We start from the raw sequence: 15,656 nt of genomic DNA, 5'->3' as shown, positions 1-15,656 counted from the left end.
AAAAAGTAAAGTTGGACATTTGTGATTTACACATATATACGGGTACAATGGCAGTTGACTGTAAACTTACTTCTGTTTTGGCTCACACAATATTTGCCAATCATTACAGCAACTTATGTCAGAAGTTCACGATCACAAAACTTGAAATATTTCAAGTATGTGATGTCATCTTCTGACAGAGGGTGCTGTAATGATTAGCAGATATTGTGTGAGCCAATACAGAGCACAGCTTGTAGTCAAGTGCTATTGTACCGATAAGTACGTGTAAATCATCAATGTCCAGCTTGCCCTCCAGTGATGATGGTTTTATAAACCGAAACCGGTAGAGGAATAAAGTTGTGTTGGTACAGTTGGTGGTTTGCAATGCATTATTTCAAAATGGTAAAAGCTGTCGATCTTTGACGATCGATTGTGGCTAAATGACTGAAGCGATTTTCAATCTTAAGTAGGCCATTACACGAAATCTTATGCTTTTTCATTCTGTTGCTCTCAAAATTTTTTGTAGGGTATATCTTTTCGAGTTATAAGCAAAAACTGAAAAAAGTGCAGAGTTTCAATATGGTTACAATCTGTATTCAGATCTTCGTTTGAGGGTGCAATCGTGAACTTTTCACTCTTTTGACATTGACGACTCCTGCTTTATCTTGCACTTCTCATCTCCTGAACAGTTTCAGAATATTTTGAATATTGTAATACCTTAATAATGATGTTACAACAGGAGCATACTACAACAGCTACTAATATGTAGTAAAATATTGGCTGACCGTGAAAGAGAGATAAGCGGGACAATGTGCAGTGTTCTACAACAAAGGCTTAGCAAACATTTGGTTTATCGTGTAGAATGTTTTGCGACTGCCTGACAGTGAACACATGCAGTTGTAATGGAAATTAAATTTAACTTCTAAATTTTATGTTCTAAGTTTCAAACATGCAGTATAAAAGAAGGATTAGTTGAATTTCGTGAAATCTTGAAAAATGGAGGCGTTGAGTTTTGTAAAAATTTACTATATTCAGGAGCATTTTACAAAGGAAAATATTCATTTTTTTTTCTATTTCCTTTTATCTGTTGTCTAAGGCTCGTATTAAAGAACAAGAAGCGTTAGAAAAAGCATACTGAAAAATATGGCGTTTGTTGAGTTTTGTTAAAACAGCCCTCAATTACCCTCTGCCTGAAGTCGTCTGTGAGATATGCCCTCATCCGGCGATTAAAGTACCATCGTTCTGAAGCCACAAACTGGTGCGGAGTGCAGAAGTTCAGGCAAGGCATTTTCCCGAAAGTTCAAATACCATGCACTGTTCAAACGATCTAATTTCAAATATTTCCAGCAAAAAGATTCACTTAGAATCTCACCTGGTAACTTCTCGTAGAGATTGTGTGTGGATATTCAACATCTCGGTGGTGGGTGAAGAAACTACGTTTCACATTTCCGGCTGTATGTTCCTTGTATCAAAACATTCAAAACTTCATCCTCTACAGTCTCCCAAATTTTTCAAACGTCATTCAATTGCACTCTGTATACATGCGATAAGTAGTGTCCATGCAACATGTGTTGGAGTGAATTTTGTGAAGACAAGAAGAGAGGAGAACTTTACGGTGTGGTTAGGACCAAAATATCAAGGAGGAAAAGGGCTATGAAGAGACGGGGAAGAAGAGGGAAAACAGGGAGATCTGACGAGGTATGCTGGAATTATAGTTGGTGGGATGGGTAAATATCGGGATGGATTTCACTGTCTGGGAGAAGATAAAACTGAAATTTCGATGGGAGACGATGTGGAGTACGTGTATGTGTAAGGTTGGTAAAATGGGCGCGCCACTTACCAGGAATGTGAATTAGACGAGAGACAATAGGGTGTTTGCGGATCGTGTAGATTGTTTGAAGGTGTTGGATGTCAGTAACGAGAGATCTAGATTTGATGGGACTGTAAAAGATCCATATGATGGAAGGTAAACGGATGCGCAAAGCGAGGCGGAGTGCGCGGTGTTCAAGGATTTCGAGGGACTGATAGAACTTCGGTGTAACGGATATCAATGTAACATTTGCATACTACAGAATAAGCCAAATCAGTGTTTTGTAGGTGTGGAGGGTGCTGGAAGGATGTAGTCCCCAAGCGCGGCCAGCTAGTAATTTTAGTCTGTTGTGGGCTTTCTATTGGATTGTTAGCAGGTGAAGTTGCCATGTTAGTTGCCAGTCGAATGTCGGTCCCAGATAAATTAGTGTGTTGGTTAATATGATCAGATCATCAGAAATGGTGAGGTAGAAGTAACGGAGGTGGAAGCTGCGGGTGGTTCATCGTATAAGTGTTACGTGGAATTTGGAAGACTTTCTCTTAAGGAACAATGGGCTACGCCAGAATGGAAATTGATGACGGTGAATAATCGCTCCAGACCAGTCGGATTTGTAGGACGTACCGTCTTCATTTCTCTAACGGCTCTTAACTTAATTGGGGCAATTTATGGAAGTTAGATGAAGAGTATGCATTTTAAGGCTATTTGTGTTGGCTGTTCTTGGCGGGAAACTGCCATCGACGACTATTCATTTCAGCGGTGCTTAATGGCATGGGTACCAGACGATTGGTGTTTCTCCTCAATTCATTTCTGATATTCTTATAGGAGAGCCTTTTGGTTAGGATTAAACGTAACACACGCGCCTTGTGGTTTAAGCTATTTCAACCAAATAGTCACTGGTATTTAATTTATTGCAGGCACTGTTAAATCGACGTGATATTGTTCCCAGTCTACATGGTAGCAGTTGCCTGTTTGTCATGTTGTGGGACTTACAGCTACCGACGTCAAATAGTAAACTGTCGGAAAAACGTACTCACCACTGCGGTTGTTAATTCATCAGTACCTATCGCCACACATCAACAGTAGACAAATCAGAAATAGTATAAAAAGTAACGGGAAAACGCCAATAAAATCTTAATTTCTGTTAGCCGGAGGATTTTACACATTCTCAGGTGGAGTGGAAACTGCAGTTTAAGTCATCGATTATAATAACACGAATGGAAACAGTGATCTATCGAACGAAACCCAACCAGGAACTTCTCCAGGAATGCTACAATGCTGTACCACAAGCGTGCCAGCGCTCACCCCAATCTCTGACACGCCCTCTCGTCAAAATTATCGTCAGCAGACAAAAGAAAGTGGAAGGCCCGAAAATGGGAAGTTCTCATCGCCACTGATGAAGAACGTTCTCCAACAGAAACAGAAGAATAAGGAGGAGAAGGAAAACCGAATGAAAGAGAGGAAAGGAATACAGAAACCACTAGAACAGGAAAAACCTTACTCTGCAAAAAGGAAATTCCTTACAGCTATTCACAAAACTGATTTAGCAACAATACACATTTTACCAGCGTGATAATATGAGTTTGATTATCACTAGAAACAGTGTAATGACACACTGGGATAGACGCTCAAGTAGGCACGCCGCCTCCAGGGTTCGAGGAGGCGCAGCGGGCCCGGATCTCATCCGCCCGGCGGGTTAACGACGATGGTTTCCCACACCTGACTAGCTGAACAGCGAGTTGTTACTCATGTTCCGCCACAGTTACACGATTCGCAGACATTTCGAAATGTGCACACTTTTGAGCATGAGATAAAAACAGAGGCACACAGCTAGGGTACATGGATTCCGTCCCAATCGAGAAGGCTTGGCGACAGAAAGGACGTCAGACCACCCACTAACGTTAAGGTTAACAAACCAAGATTAACATGCCGACCATGCGAAAGCATGACATAAGGCCAGGGAAAAGAATAAGACTGGATACGGTGTGATAAATGTAAATTAAAAAAAAAAAAAAACAGCGGAATATGGGCTGTACAGATTACGAAGGTGTAGGTCGTTACCTCTGTGACCACTGATGATGGATTTCACATGGGAACTCTTGCTCAGTTGATTGCTACTCTTATCCGCCTGTGCAGTTATGAGTACGCAGTTATATCTTTCGCACTCTCGCTCTTTCTATTTCCGTCTTAAGACTAAAAATTTCTTCAGCTTTGCAGTAAAGTAGCAGCTTAACTGACACATTGGTGCATAAGTAGTTAGATTACAATAAAATATTAAGTAGATATCTGCAGTTTTTTCGTATTCTTAATCGAAACTTCCTTTTTCTCGTACATAAGTTGAAGGACACTGAGATTAGGCAAAACCAGAAAGGTTCGTATATCTGGAAAATTGGAGAGAGATGGTTGTTCTCCACTGTCTACGTACAGGGAAGAGATTTGAATCTGAGTGGGATAATGTAAAGCATGGTGCGTCACAAGGATCTGATGTGGCTCTGTTGCTTTTTCTTGGATCAGAGTGGTCAGAAACAGCCTGAAAAGCTTGTAAGGTATTGCACCGTAGGTTGAGCTGAGAAAATGTTGTTAAGATGAAATTCGATACGTTGCACTATTTCCGAGTTAATTACCACTGAAGTTAGTCAATCAGGCCGTTGCGCGAGCAAATTCAAGCTGCCCACCTGATGTAATTAGTGTCAGTTGTTGTCATAGCGTAGACGATTGCGCACTAGAGTACCCAGCCTTCGTCTCGGGTTTGAACTTTACTACTGTCCCATGTCCAACGTTTGTATCGCTCTCTTCATCGGTTTTAGGAAACCAAATGTAGAACACTTAAAGGCCTGATTGGCTAACTTCAATGCTAATTAGCTCGGAAACGGCGCAACGTATCTATTTTTTTTTTAACTATAACTTCTCAGCACACCTTACATTGCAACATCTTTTCTAACCACACTGTATTTTAATAATCTGCCACTAAACATTACAAATCATTTCAAAAAGTTTGTCTTTGCAGATGAGAAATGTATTGTTGTGTTAGACGTGAAATGTAACTAAATTATGTTCATACTAGGATAGCCAGTAATATAGGCAGGAAAAAAAGGAGAAAAGTGAATGCATATGGTTTATGACAGCGAACTCTAGTAAACGCGAGCTCGTACTATCCCAAGGTAGTCAAACAGGCAGTAACGGTAACCATTTTAAATTCTTGGGACTGAGGTTAGTTGAAGAGGTTCCTTGAAAGTATCATAGTCAAGGACTTATTAAGCAATTGAATGCTACTAGCTCCACTACAAGAATAATCTCTACTGTCTATGACACAGAATCACAAAGACTTGTGTGCTTTGCTTGCTTTGTCTCTGCCGTTAATTATCTTATCATACTTTGGGCCACCTCTGTGGAATCACCTACAATGCTCTTAGCCCAGAAAAGGGCGGTCAGCCAGATCTCCGGTCTCAGTTTCCGGTCTTCGTATAGGCCGTCGCTCAGGTGCCTCGGATTTCTAACTTCGTCATTCCTGTATATGAACTCCATCATGGAGTATGTTGTTTATAGAAGTGACTCATTAAGAAGAAACTCCATCATTCAATGACCACTTGACGGTAAAACAATTTGCAGTTGGATAACACTTCCGTAAGCACTACACGGAAACGAGTGCGCTACTCAGCAGGTTTCATTTTCAATAGGTTTCCAGCAGAACTGGAAGAATTGAGTGGTGAAATCCAAGTCTATAAATCTAAGTTGAAAGGTTTCCTTGTCACGTACTCCTTCTGTTCTGCGCGTGAGTTCCTCGCAGTATTTGAGGACTTTTCTCAATAATACGTTAGTTATCAGTATTCTCTCATAGCCTTTTTCCGTGTTTTATTAATTCTTTGCCAACGGCCTTGCCGCAGTGGTAACACCGGTTCCGTCAGATCACCGAAGTTAAGCGCTGTCGGGCTGGGCTAGCATTTGTATGGGTGACCATCCAGTCTGCCAAGCGCTGTTGGCAAGCGGGGTGCACTCAGCCCTTGTGAGGCAAACTGAGGAGCTACTTGATTGATAAGTAGCGGCTCCGGTCTCGTAAACTGATATACGGCGGGGAGAGCGGTGTATTGACCACATGCCCCTCCATATCGCATCCAGTAACGCCTGTGGGTCTGAGGATGACACGGCGGCCGGTCGGTACCGTTGACCCTTCCAAGGCCTCTTCGGACGGAGTTATTAATTCTTTGGTTTCTCGTGTTCATAATTAGTCAGTTTAATGTAAGATAGGTACTGACTAGTTCCATGACAAAGCAACTTCAGTGCGAATGGTACCATGTAGCGCGTTCGAGTGCGTAAAAGTCTAATAGATAGATTACTGTAGAACTAGTACTGTTATAAACGTCATAGAAAGGCCAACCTTTGCACCGGTCACTCATCACATGCAGCGGAAAAAAACGTAAATTATAAAATGTATTTTATGGGTGTAGGTATAAAAATTGCGTTTGTGCTCCATTAATATTTATTTATTGCAAGTCGGTTATCGGCTTATTGGGATATCATCAAGTATCAGTTGGCTAGATTTCACAAAAGACAGTATGCAGGAGACCATACACTGAAAACCAAAGATATTATATCAGTGCACTGGATCTGTGTTCATTATATTGCACAAGAAATGTCAAACTGAGTTCTCATCAGTATGACATGTGTTACAACAACTAGCGGTTTCTACTTGCATTGGTGTTCATAACAACTACAACTGGAGTTACTTTGAACAGCAGCTACTTCCTATGCTAGCATTTTAAAGTTATACGTTACATCCCTCCTTCAGCATTCACCTACAAATGTATACCTAAACGACAACGTCCGAATACAACCATCACCAATGATCACGTCATCGACAAACTATTTAACGTCAGACTTCCGTTTTACCTCCTTTTTCCTTCCGTTCCTTTCTCCGAGCACAAATTCCAATGCTACTCGTTTTTTTTCAGAATTGTTAAATATTACTTTTCTTGTGGATTGCCAATTCGACAAACATATCGTTGACTGCACATACACAGTGTATCCATAAAAAAAGGACAAACTTCGATGCACAATGGATTAGATAGAACGTAGCTATGTAAAATAAAGGACTTAAATCCGGAAACAACACAGTCAAATAACTTAAGCTAAATTAATTTCCGTTCCTAGTAAGACGTAGAAATGACTTTATGCCACCGGTAGAAGATTACGCAGCCCTGTTAACATACAGAGATACACAGTGATGGTCAAATGTGTACTGTCTGAGTTTCGTTTCACCATGTACCACAGCTTGGATCAATCCAGAAAAGTAGAAATGCGCCACCCTCTCTGGCAGCTGTGTGTATTTCAAAGCACGAATCAGAGTCTCTTTCAATCAGTGCCTATTTCCTACAATTCTTAATGTGACAGAGGTTTACCTCCATATCGCACTGTAGTACAGAAACTAAACTACGTGCCTCCGTGGTAATGGCACCGACCTCCAATTCGACGCTTGAGGTGGTCTGAATTTCAATGCATCCTCCAGCCGTCCTCATTTACGTTCTCTGTAGTCTCTCAAGATCATGTCTGTCGAATAAGGAGACAGTTTCTTTAAGTAGATCACGATCAGCTCCCAGTCAACAAAATTATTAAAAGCCTATCCTGGAATCCGGTGCCGATTGCAGCGCAGGGTCGACGAAAATTCGAGTTTCAATACTTCGCGTCATTATTGACCAAATTTAAAAATTCAAGATTATGTCATAATCTACGCATTAACAGGTATAATCTTATGTAAAAATTTTGACACCATGCGACAAGTATTGTCGTCCGAAACTGTGTGTGTGTCTTGAGGTAGCGTAGCTAAAGGCGCACAAATATCCGAACTTCATGCACCCCATATTTGAGAATGAAAGCACTTAACGACATCCAACAAACGTTAACAGTAATTTGAAATCTTTCCTAACTTTATTTCGCCTACATGCTTAAAGGCAAATACACTACTGGCCATTAAAATTGCTACACCACGAACATGACGTGCTACAGACGCGAAATTTAACCGTCAGGAAGAAGATGCTGTGATATGCAAACGATTAGCTATTCAGAGCATTCACACAAGGTTGGAGCCAGTGGCGACACCTACAACGTGCTGACATGAGGAAAATTTCCAACCGATTTCTCATACATAAACAGCAGTTGACCGGCGTTGCCTGGTGAAACGTCGTTGTGATGCCTCGTGTAAGGAGGAGAAATGCGTACTATCACGTTTCCGACTTTGATAGAGGTCGGATTGTAGCCTATCGCGATTGCGGTTTATCGTATCGCGACATTGCAGCTCGCGTTCGTCGAGATCCAATGACTGTTAGCACAATATGGAATCGGAGGGTTCAGGAGGGTAATACGGAACGCCGTACTGGATCCCAACGGCATCGTATCACTAGCAGTCGAGACGACAGGCATCTTACCCGCATGGCTGTAACGCATCGTGCAGTTACTTCTCGATCCATGAGTCAACAGATGGGGACGTTTGCAAGACAACAACCATCTGCACGAACAGTACGACGACGTTTGCAGCAGCATGGACTATCAGCTCGGAAACCATGGCTGACGCTGCATCACAGACCGGAGCGCCTGCGATGGTATACTCAACGACGAACCTGGGTGCACGAATGGCAAAACGTCATTTTTTCGGATGAATCCACGTTCTGTCTACAGCATCATGACGGTCGCATCCGTGTATCGCGACACCGCGGTGAACGCACATTGGAAGCGTGTATTCGACACCGCCATACTGGCGAATCACCCGTCGTGATTTTATGGGATGCCATTGGTTACACGTCTCGGTCACCTCTTGTTCGCATTGACGGAACTTTGAACAGTGGACGTTACATTTCAGATGTGTTACGACCCGTGACTCTACCCTTCATTCGATCCCTGCGAAACCCTACATTTCAGCAGGATATTGTACGACCGCATATTGCAGGTCCTGTACGGGGCTTTCTGGATACAGAAAATGTTATACTGCTGCCCCGACCAGCACATTCTCCAGCTCTCTCACCAATTGAAAACGTCTTGTCAATGGTGGCCGAGAAACTGGCTCGTCACAATACGCCAGTCACTACTCTTGATGAACTGTAGTATCGTGTTGAAGCTGCATGGGCAGCTGTACCTGTACACGCCATCCAAGCTGTATTTGACTCAATGCCCAGACGTATCAAGGCTGTTATTACGCCAGAAGTGGTTGTTCTGGGTACTGATTTCTCAGGATGTTTGCACCCAAATTGCATGAATATGTAATCACATGTCAGTTCTAGTATAATATACACTCCTGGAAATTGAAATAAGAACACCGTGAATTCATTGTCCCAGGAAGGGGAAACTTTATTGACACATACCTGGGGTCAGATACATCACATGATCACACTGACAGAACCACAGGCACATAGACACAGGCAACAGAGCATGCACAATGTCGGCACTAGTACAGTGTATATCCACCTTTCGCAGCAATGCAGGCTGCTATTCTCCCATGGAGACGATCGTAGAGATGCTGGATGTAGTCCTGTGGAACGGCTTGCCATGCCATTTCCACCTGGCGCCTCAGTTGGACCAGCGTTCGTGCTGGACGTGCAGACCGCGTGAGACGACGCTTCATCCAGTCCCAAACATGCTCAATGGGGAACAGATCCGGAGATCTTGCTGGCCAGGGTAGTTGACTTACACCTTCTAGAGCACGTTGGGTGGCACGGGATACATGCGGACGTGCATTGTCCTGTTGGAACAGCAAGTTCCCTTGCCGGTCTAGGAATGGTAGAACGATGGGTTCGATGACGGTTTGGATGTACCGTGCACTATTCAGTGTCCCCTCGACGATCACCAGTGGTGTACGGCCAGTGTAGGAGATCGCTCCCCACACCATGATGCCGGGTGTTGGCCCTGTGTGCCTCGGTCCTGATTGTGGCGCTCACCTGCACGGCGCCAAACACGCATACGACCATCATTGGCACCAAGGCAGAAGCGACTCTCATCGCTGAAGACGACACGTCTCCATTCGTCCCTCCATTCACGCCTGTCGCGACACCACTGGAGGCGGGCTGCACGATGTTGGGGCGTGAGCGGAAGACTCTCGCAGTGTCCGGAGCAAGTCTGGTGGGTCTGACACACCGGTGTCAATGTGTTCTTTTTTCCATTTCCAGGAGTGTATATTTGTCCAATGAATACCCCTTTATCATCTGCATTTCTTCTTGGTGTAACAATTTTAATGGCCAGTAGTGTATATTGTTTTCGAACATTATGAATTACCTCGGAGAGAACGGTCTACTGACACACAGTCGACACGGATGTAGGAAACATCGTTCTTGTGAAATAAAACTAGTTCTTTACTCACACGAAGTGATGAATGCTATTAACAACGGATTTAAAATTTATTCCGTGTTTCTAGATTTCCAGAAGGCTTTTGACACTGTATCACAGAAGAGGCTTGTAGTGATATTACGTGATTATGGAATATCGTCTCAGTTATGTGACTGAATTCGTGAATTCTTGTCAGAGGGGTCACAGTTCGTAGTAACCGATGGAAAGTCATCGAGTAAAACAGAAGAGGTTTTTGGCGTTCCCCAAGGTAGTGTTATAGTCTCTCTGATATTCCTTATATAGGCGATTTAGGAGACAATCTGAGCAGCCGTCTTAGGTTATTTGCAGATGATGCTATCTTTTATGGCCTAGTAAAATCATTAGAAGATCGAAACATATTGCAAAATTATTTAGAAATGGTATCTGTATGGTGCGAAAATTGGCAATTGACCCTCAGTAACGAAAAGTGTGAGGTCATACACATGAGTGCTAAAAGGGATCCGTTAAAACTTCGGTTACACGATAAATCAGTCAAATCTAAAGCCCGTAAATTCAACTAAATACCTACGAATTCAAATAAGAACAGCTTACGTTGGAAAGAACACATAGAAAATGTTGTGGGAAAGGGAAACCAAAGACGGTATTTTATTGGCAAAATACTTTGAAAATTTAGCAGATCTACTAAAGAGACTGCCTACAATGTGCTTGTCCGCCCTCTTTTGCAGTATTGCTCCCGATCTGGGGAAAGAAAAGTGGCTCGTTTTGTATTATCGCGAAATAGGAGAGAGAGCTTCATTGACATCATACAGGATTTGGCGTGGACATCACTATAACAAAGTCGTGTTTCGTTGTGGCGGAATCTTGTCACAAAATTTCAGTCACCAACTTTCTCCTCCGAATGCGAAAATAGTTTGTTGACGCCGACCTACATAGGGAGAAACGATCATCATAACAAGGGAAATAAGGAAAATCAGAGCTCGCACTGAAAGATGTAGGTGTTCGTTTTTTCCACGCGATGTTCTTAAATGGAATAACGGAGAATTATTGTAAAGGTGGTTCGAAGAACCCTCTACCAAGCACTTAATTGTGATTTGCAGAGTGTTTATGTAGCTGTAGATGTAGAACTCGGAACTTTTTGGACGGGTTGTGTATTACTGCAGTTTATCCCTACGTGCGATTGAAACAGTGTGCTTCTCAAGAAACAAAGAGAAATGTTAATGAGGTACCCACCACTGTACCCAAGGCTAAAAGCGCAATCTTATGTGTAGACGCTCGAGTATAAAGTTGCCGTTTCGAAAGACTTTCAACACTATTAAGTGTCTAGCGAACAGAGGAGAGTGGTGGTTTGATGTACATGATCACCATACTTGGCGCCATTGTAGTAGATTAAACCACAAATTTTTCGACAGTATCCCATGGAGTGATGGGAAGTGACACTGTTGATGATGACCCGTCTCTCGGACAGAAACATTATACCCGACGGCACCTAACAAACTATTTCAGTGGAGGAGGATACGGAAGAGCACTGGATTTCACCCTCTCGCGTCTCCTTCACCACCATTAGCGTGCTTAACATACAACACTCAATATTCTCAAAGGAAAGGGGCGTAGTGGTTGGCAATAAAGAAAAATTTGCAGTTTGGGTGATTAAACCCCTAATGGATAAATTACTTAACGTCATTTTTGGAATCATCCGTTGCACCATGGATCCAAGCATAGGTTGCAACCGTAGACGCTGAGATTCAGCAGTTACTTCTTTATTCGCAAGTAATGGACGATATGAGAAATGGGTTGTTGTGCAGCCGTCTTTGATAGTAAAAAGGGATCTCATTGTCTGATATTTATTAGAGGCAGTCAAACGTACTGACCTCCTGAACTAAAGAACTTGTAGAAAACTATGATGACTACGCCTACGCCTACATTCACTCACTACACATATTACACAAAAGCCACTCGTGATATGGCCTGATTCCAGAAACCCTATCCTCTGTCTTAAATACTGGCTAATCCAGCGGCAATCAAAGTCACATTGTAATCACAAGTTCTTTGTGTCCCAGACCGAACAGGTCCAAAGAAGGAGTTTATATCACACCAAACTCCAGTACTACAATTTCTAGCCTGTCATCCACTCACGCTACAACATCGACAGGCATGGCTCGACTGATTCCGTCAGAGGACCATTTCGAAGATGGAATGGCACGCTTCGGTCTTCAGCGATGAAAGTAGATTCTGCCTGCACGCAACTGATGGTCGTTTGCTCGTACGACGTCGACCTGGTGAACTCTGTTTCGTAGAATGCATTCATCCAAGAGTGAGGCCTTATGATCAGGGCTGCGATAAGTTAACACTCTCGTTCATCTCTGGTGTTTCTGAAAGGGACACTGACCATCGCTTGGTACGTGCAGAATGTTGTTAGACCTCTGTTCTCTTGCCGTTCTTGCGACAGGAAGGCGATGTGTTGTTCCAAAAGGATAAAGTTCGCCCACACACTACCCATGAAACTCACCGTGCTCTGAAAGACGTCCAGCAACTTCCCTGGCCAGTAAGATCTTCGAACTGCAATCAAGCACGTGTGTGATATGATGGGACGAGAAGTGAATCGTGCGACCGGTCAGCCAACAACTCTTACAGAACTATGTGAACAGGTCGAGCCGACGTGGTACAATGTGTCTCAGGACAATATTCGCCATCTGTACGATCGATTGGATGCCAGAGTCAAATCCTGTACTGAAGCCCGTGGGGGCCATACCGTGTACTAATACCGGTGTTTCAGTATGGGTCGAGAGCTGGTAGCTGAAAACCCCTTGTGCTATTGATCTGTAAATGTAGTCATTTCATGTATACCATATGCACTCCGTATGCATTGCTGCAACGATAAATTTTGAGTGCATTGGAACCCTCTAAAAGAGTGTAGTAATTTCTTTCCTGCAGTCTATTCCATTCTGGTGTCCACACTGCAGGCGTACTCTGTCTCGTTACTAGCTTCAATCACCAAGCGGCAGTCCACTACGGTTTCGTCTGTTGATACTAATGAGGCCTTCACACGACAATTTGTGGGAACAGACACTTACTGCCTCTCAAATGCAGCTCCACTCATGTCCAAAACTTTATAACCAATGTAAAAATTTAATAAACAAGTGAATAATATCGTAGTGTTTAAAATGCACATAATATCAGATGAGCGCCACAATCAGGACTGCATACGACCGAGGCACACAGGGCCAACACCCGGCATCATGGTGTGGGGAGCGATCTCCTACACTGGCCGTACACCACTGGTTATCGTCGTGGGGACACTGAATAGTGCACGGTACATCCAAACCGTCATCGAACCCATCGTTCTACCATTCCTAGACCGGAAAGGGAACTTGCTGTTCCAAAGGGACAATGCACGTTCGCATGTATCCCGTGCCACCCAACGTGCTCTAGAACGTGTAAGTCAAGTACCCTGGCCAGCAACATCTCCGAATCTGTCCCCCATTGAGCATGTTTGGGACTGGATGAAGAGTCGTCTCACGCGGTCTACACGTCCAGCACGAACGCTGGTCCAACTGAGGCGCCAGGTGGAAATGGCATGGCAAGCCGTTCCACAGGACTACATCCAGCATCTCTACGATCGTCTCCATGGGAGAATAGCAGCCTGCATTGCTGCGAAAGGTGGATATACACTGTACTAGTGCCGACATTGTGCATGCTCTGTTGCCTGTGTCTATGTGCCTGTGGTTCTGTCAGTGCGATCATGTGATGTATCTGACCCCAGGAATGTGTCAATAAAGTTTCCCCTTTCTGGGACAATGAATTCACGGTGTTCTTATTTCAATTTCCAGGAGTGTATTATACTAGAACTGACATGTGGTTGCATAGATCCTGAGAAATCAGTACCCAGAATAACCGACTTTGGCCGTAATAACGGCCTTGATACGCCTGGGCATTGAGTCAAACAGAGCTTGGATGGCGTGTACAGGTGCAGCTGCCCATGCAGCATCAACACGATACCACAGTTCATCAAGAGTAGTGACTGGCGTATTGTGACAAGCCAGTTGCTAGGCCACCATTGACAAGACGTTTTCAGTTGGTGAGAGATCTGGAGAATGTACTGGCCAGGTCAGCAGTCGAACATTTTCTGTATCCAGAAAGGCCCGTACAGGGCCTGCAACATGCGGTCGTGCATTATCATGCTGAAATGTAGGATTTCGCAGGGATCGAATGAAGGGTAGGGCCACGGGTCGTAACACATCTGAAATGTAACATCCACTGTTCAAAGCGACGTCAATGCGAACAAGAGGTGACCGAGACGTGTAATCTATGGCACCCCGTAGCATCATGTCTGGTTATACGCCAGTATGGCGATGACGAATACACGCTTCTAATGTGCGTTCACCGCGATGTCGCCAAACACGGATGCGACCATCATGATGCTGTAAACAGAACGTGGATTCATCTGAAAAAATGAAGTTTTGCCATTCGTGCACCCAGGTTCCTCGCTGAGTACACCATCGTAGGCGCCCCTGTCTGTGATACAGCGTCAAGGGTAACCACAGCCACAGCCATGGTCTCCGAGCTGATAGGCCATGCTGCTGCAAACGTCGTCGAACTGTGCGTGCAGATGGTTGTTGCCTTGCAAACGTACCCATCTGTGGACTCAGGGATCGAGACGTGGCTGCACGATCCGTTACAGCCATGCTTATGAGATGCCTTTCATCTCGACTGCTAGTGACACGAGACCGTTGGGATCCAGCACGGCGTTCCGTATTACCCTCCTGAACCCACCGATTCCATATTCTGCTAACAGTCATTGGCTCTTGACCAACGCGATCAGCATTGTCACGATACGATAAACCGCAATCGCCATAGGCTACAATCCGACCTTTATCAAAGTCGGAAACGTGATGGTACGCATTTCTCCTCCTTACACGAGGCAACACAATAACGTTTCACCAGGCAACGCCGGTTGGAAACTTTCCTCATGTCAGCACGTTGTAGGTATCGCCACCGCCGCCTACCTGTGTTGAATGTTCTGAAAAGCTAATCATTTGCATATCACAGCATCGTCTTCCTGTCGGTTAAATTTCACGTCTGTAGCACGTCATCTTCGTGGTGTAGCAATTTTAATGGCCAGTAGTGTATGTTCCAAAATCCTGCTGCATATCGACGTTTATGATATGGGCCTGTAATTTAGTGAAATACTCCTACTACCTTTCTTGAATATATACATGTCGTCAGCGCAGTAACTAGGTAGCAGCTTGAACAATGAGCTATAAACAACGGATGTGCATTCAATTAGTCAGCTGTGAACAGGCAGCGTTACGTAGTGGACGTGCGGCCGTAGTGCGCAATTGTTGTTGTGTCACAAATAGCTATGGACTGACATCTCTAAATCAAGTGGTCAAGACATATTCCAGGTTGTTTTGAAGAAGGGAACGTGTGTACAAAGTTAGTCCCGCACATCTCCACCCACGAACAAAAACAATTACGCGTGACACACATGTCAGGACTTTATTGAAATTCAAATTATGGCCAATGCTTTTCCGGAAAAATCATCAAGCGTGACTTGGTGTTATTA

General features: G+C 43.8%; 1 pseudogene; it reads left to right on the top strand.

The window, feature by feature from the left end:
• Positions 1-5,651: 5,651 nt before the first annotated feature.
• On the top strand, positions 5,652-5,768 carry LOC126186031 (5S ribosomal RNA; annotated as a pseudogene).
• The last annotated feature ends 9,888 nt before the right edge of the window (positions 5,769-15,656 follow it).

This window comes from Schistocerca cancellata, chromosome 4 (genome assembly GCF_023864275.1).
Source record: "Schistocerca cancellata isolate TAMUIC-IGC-003103 chromosome 4, iqSchCanc2.1, whole genome shotgun sequence".
Lineage (NCBI taxonomy): Eukaryota > Metazoa > Arthropoda > Insecta > Orthoptera > Acrididae > Schistocerca > Schistocerca cancellata.
The sequence above is the reverse complement of the archived record's forward strand: the minus strand, read 5'-3'. Positions and strand labels throughout refer to the sequence as shown.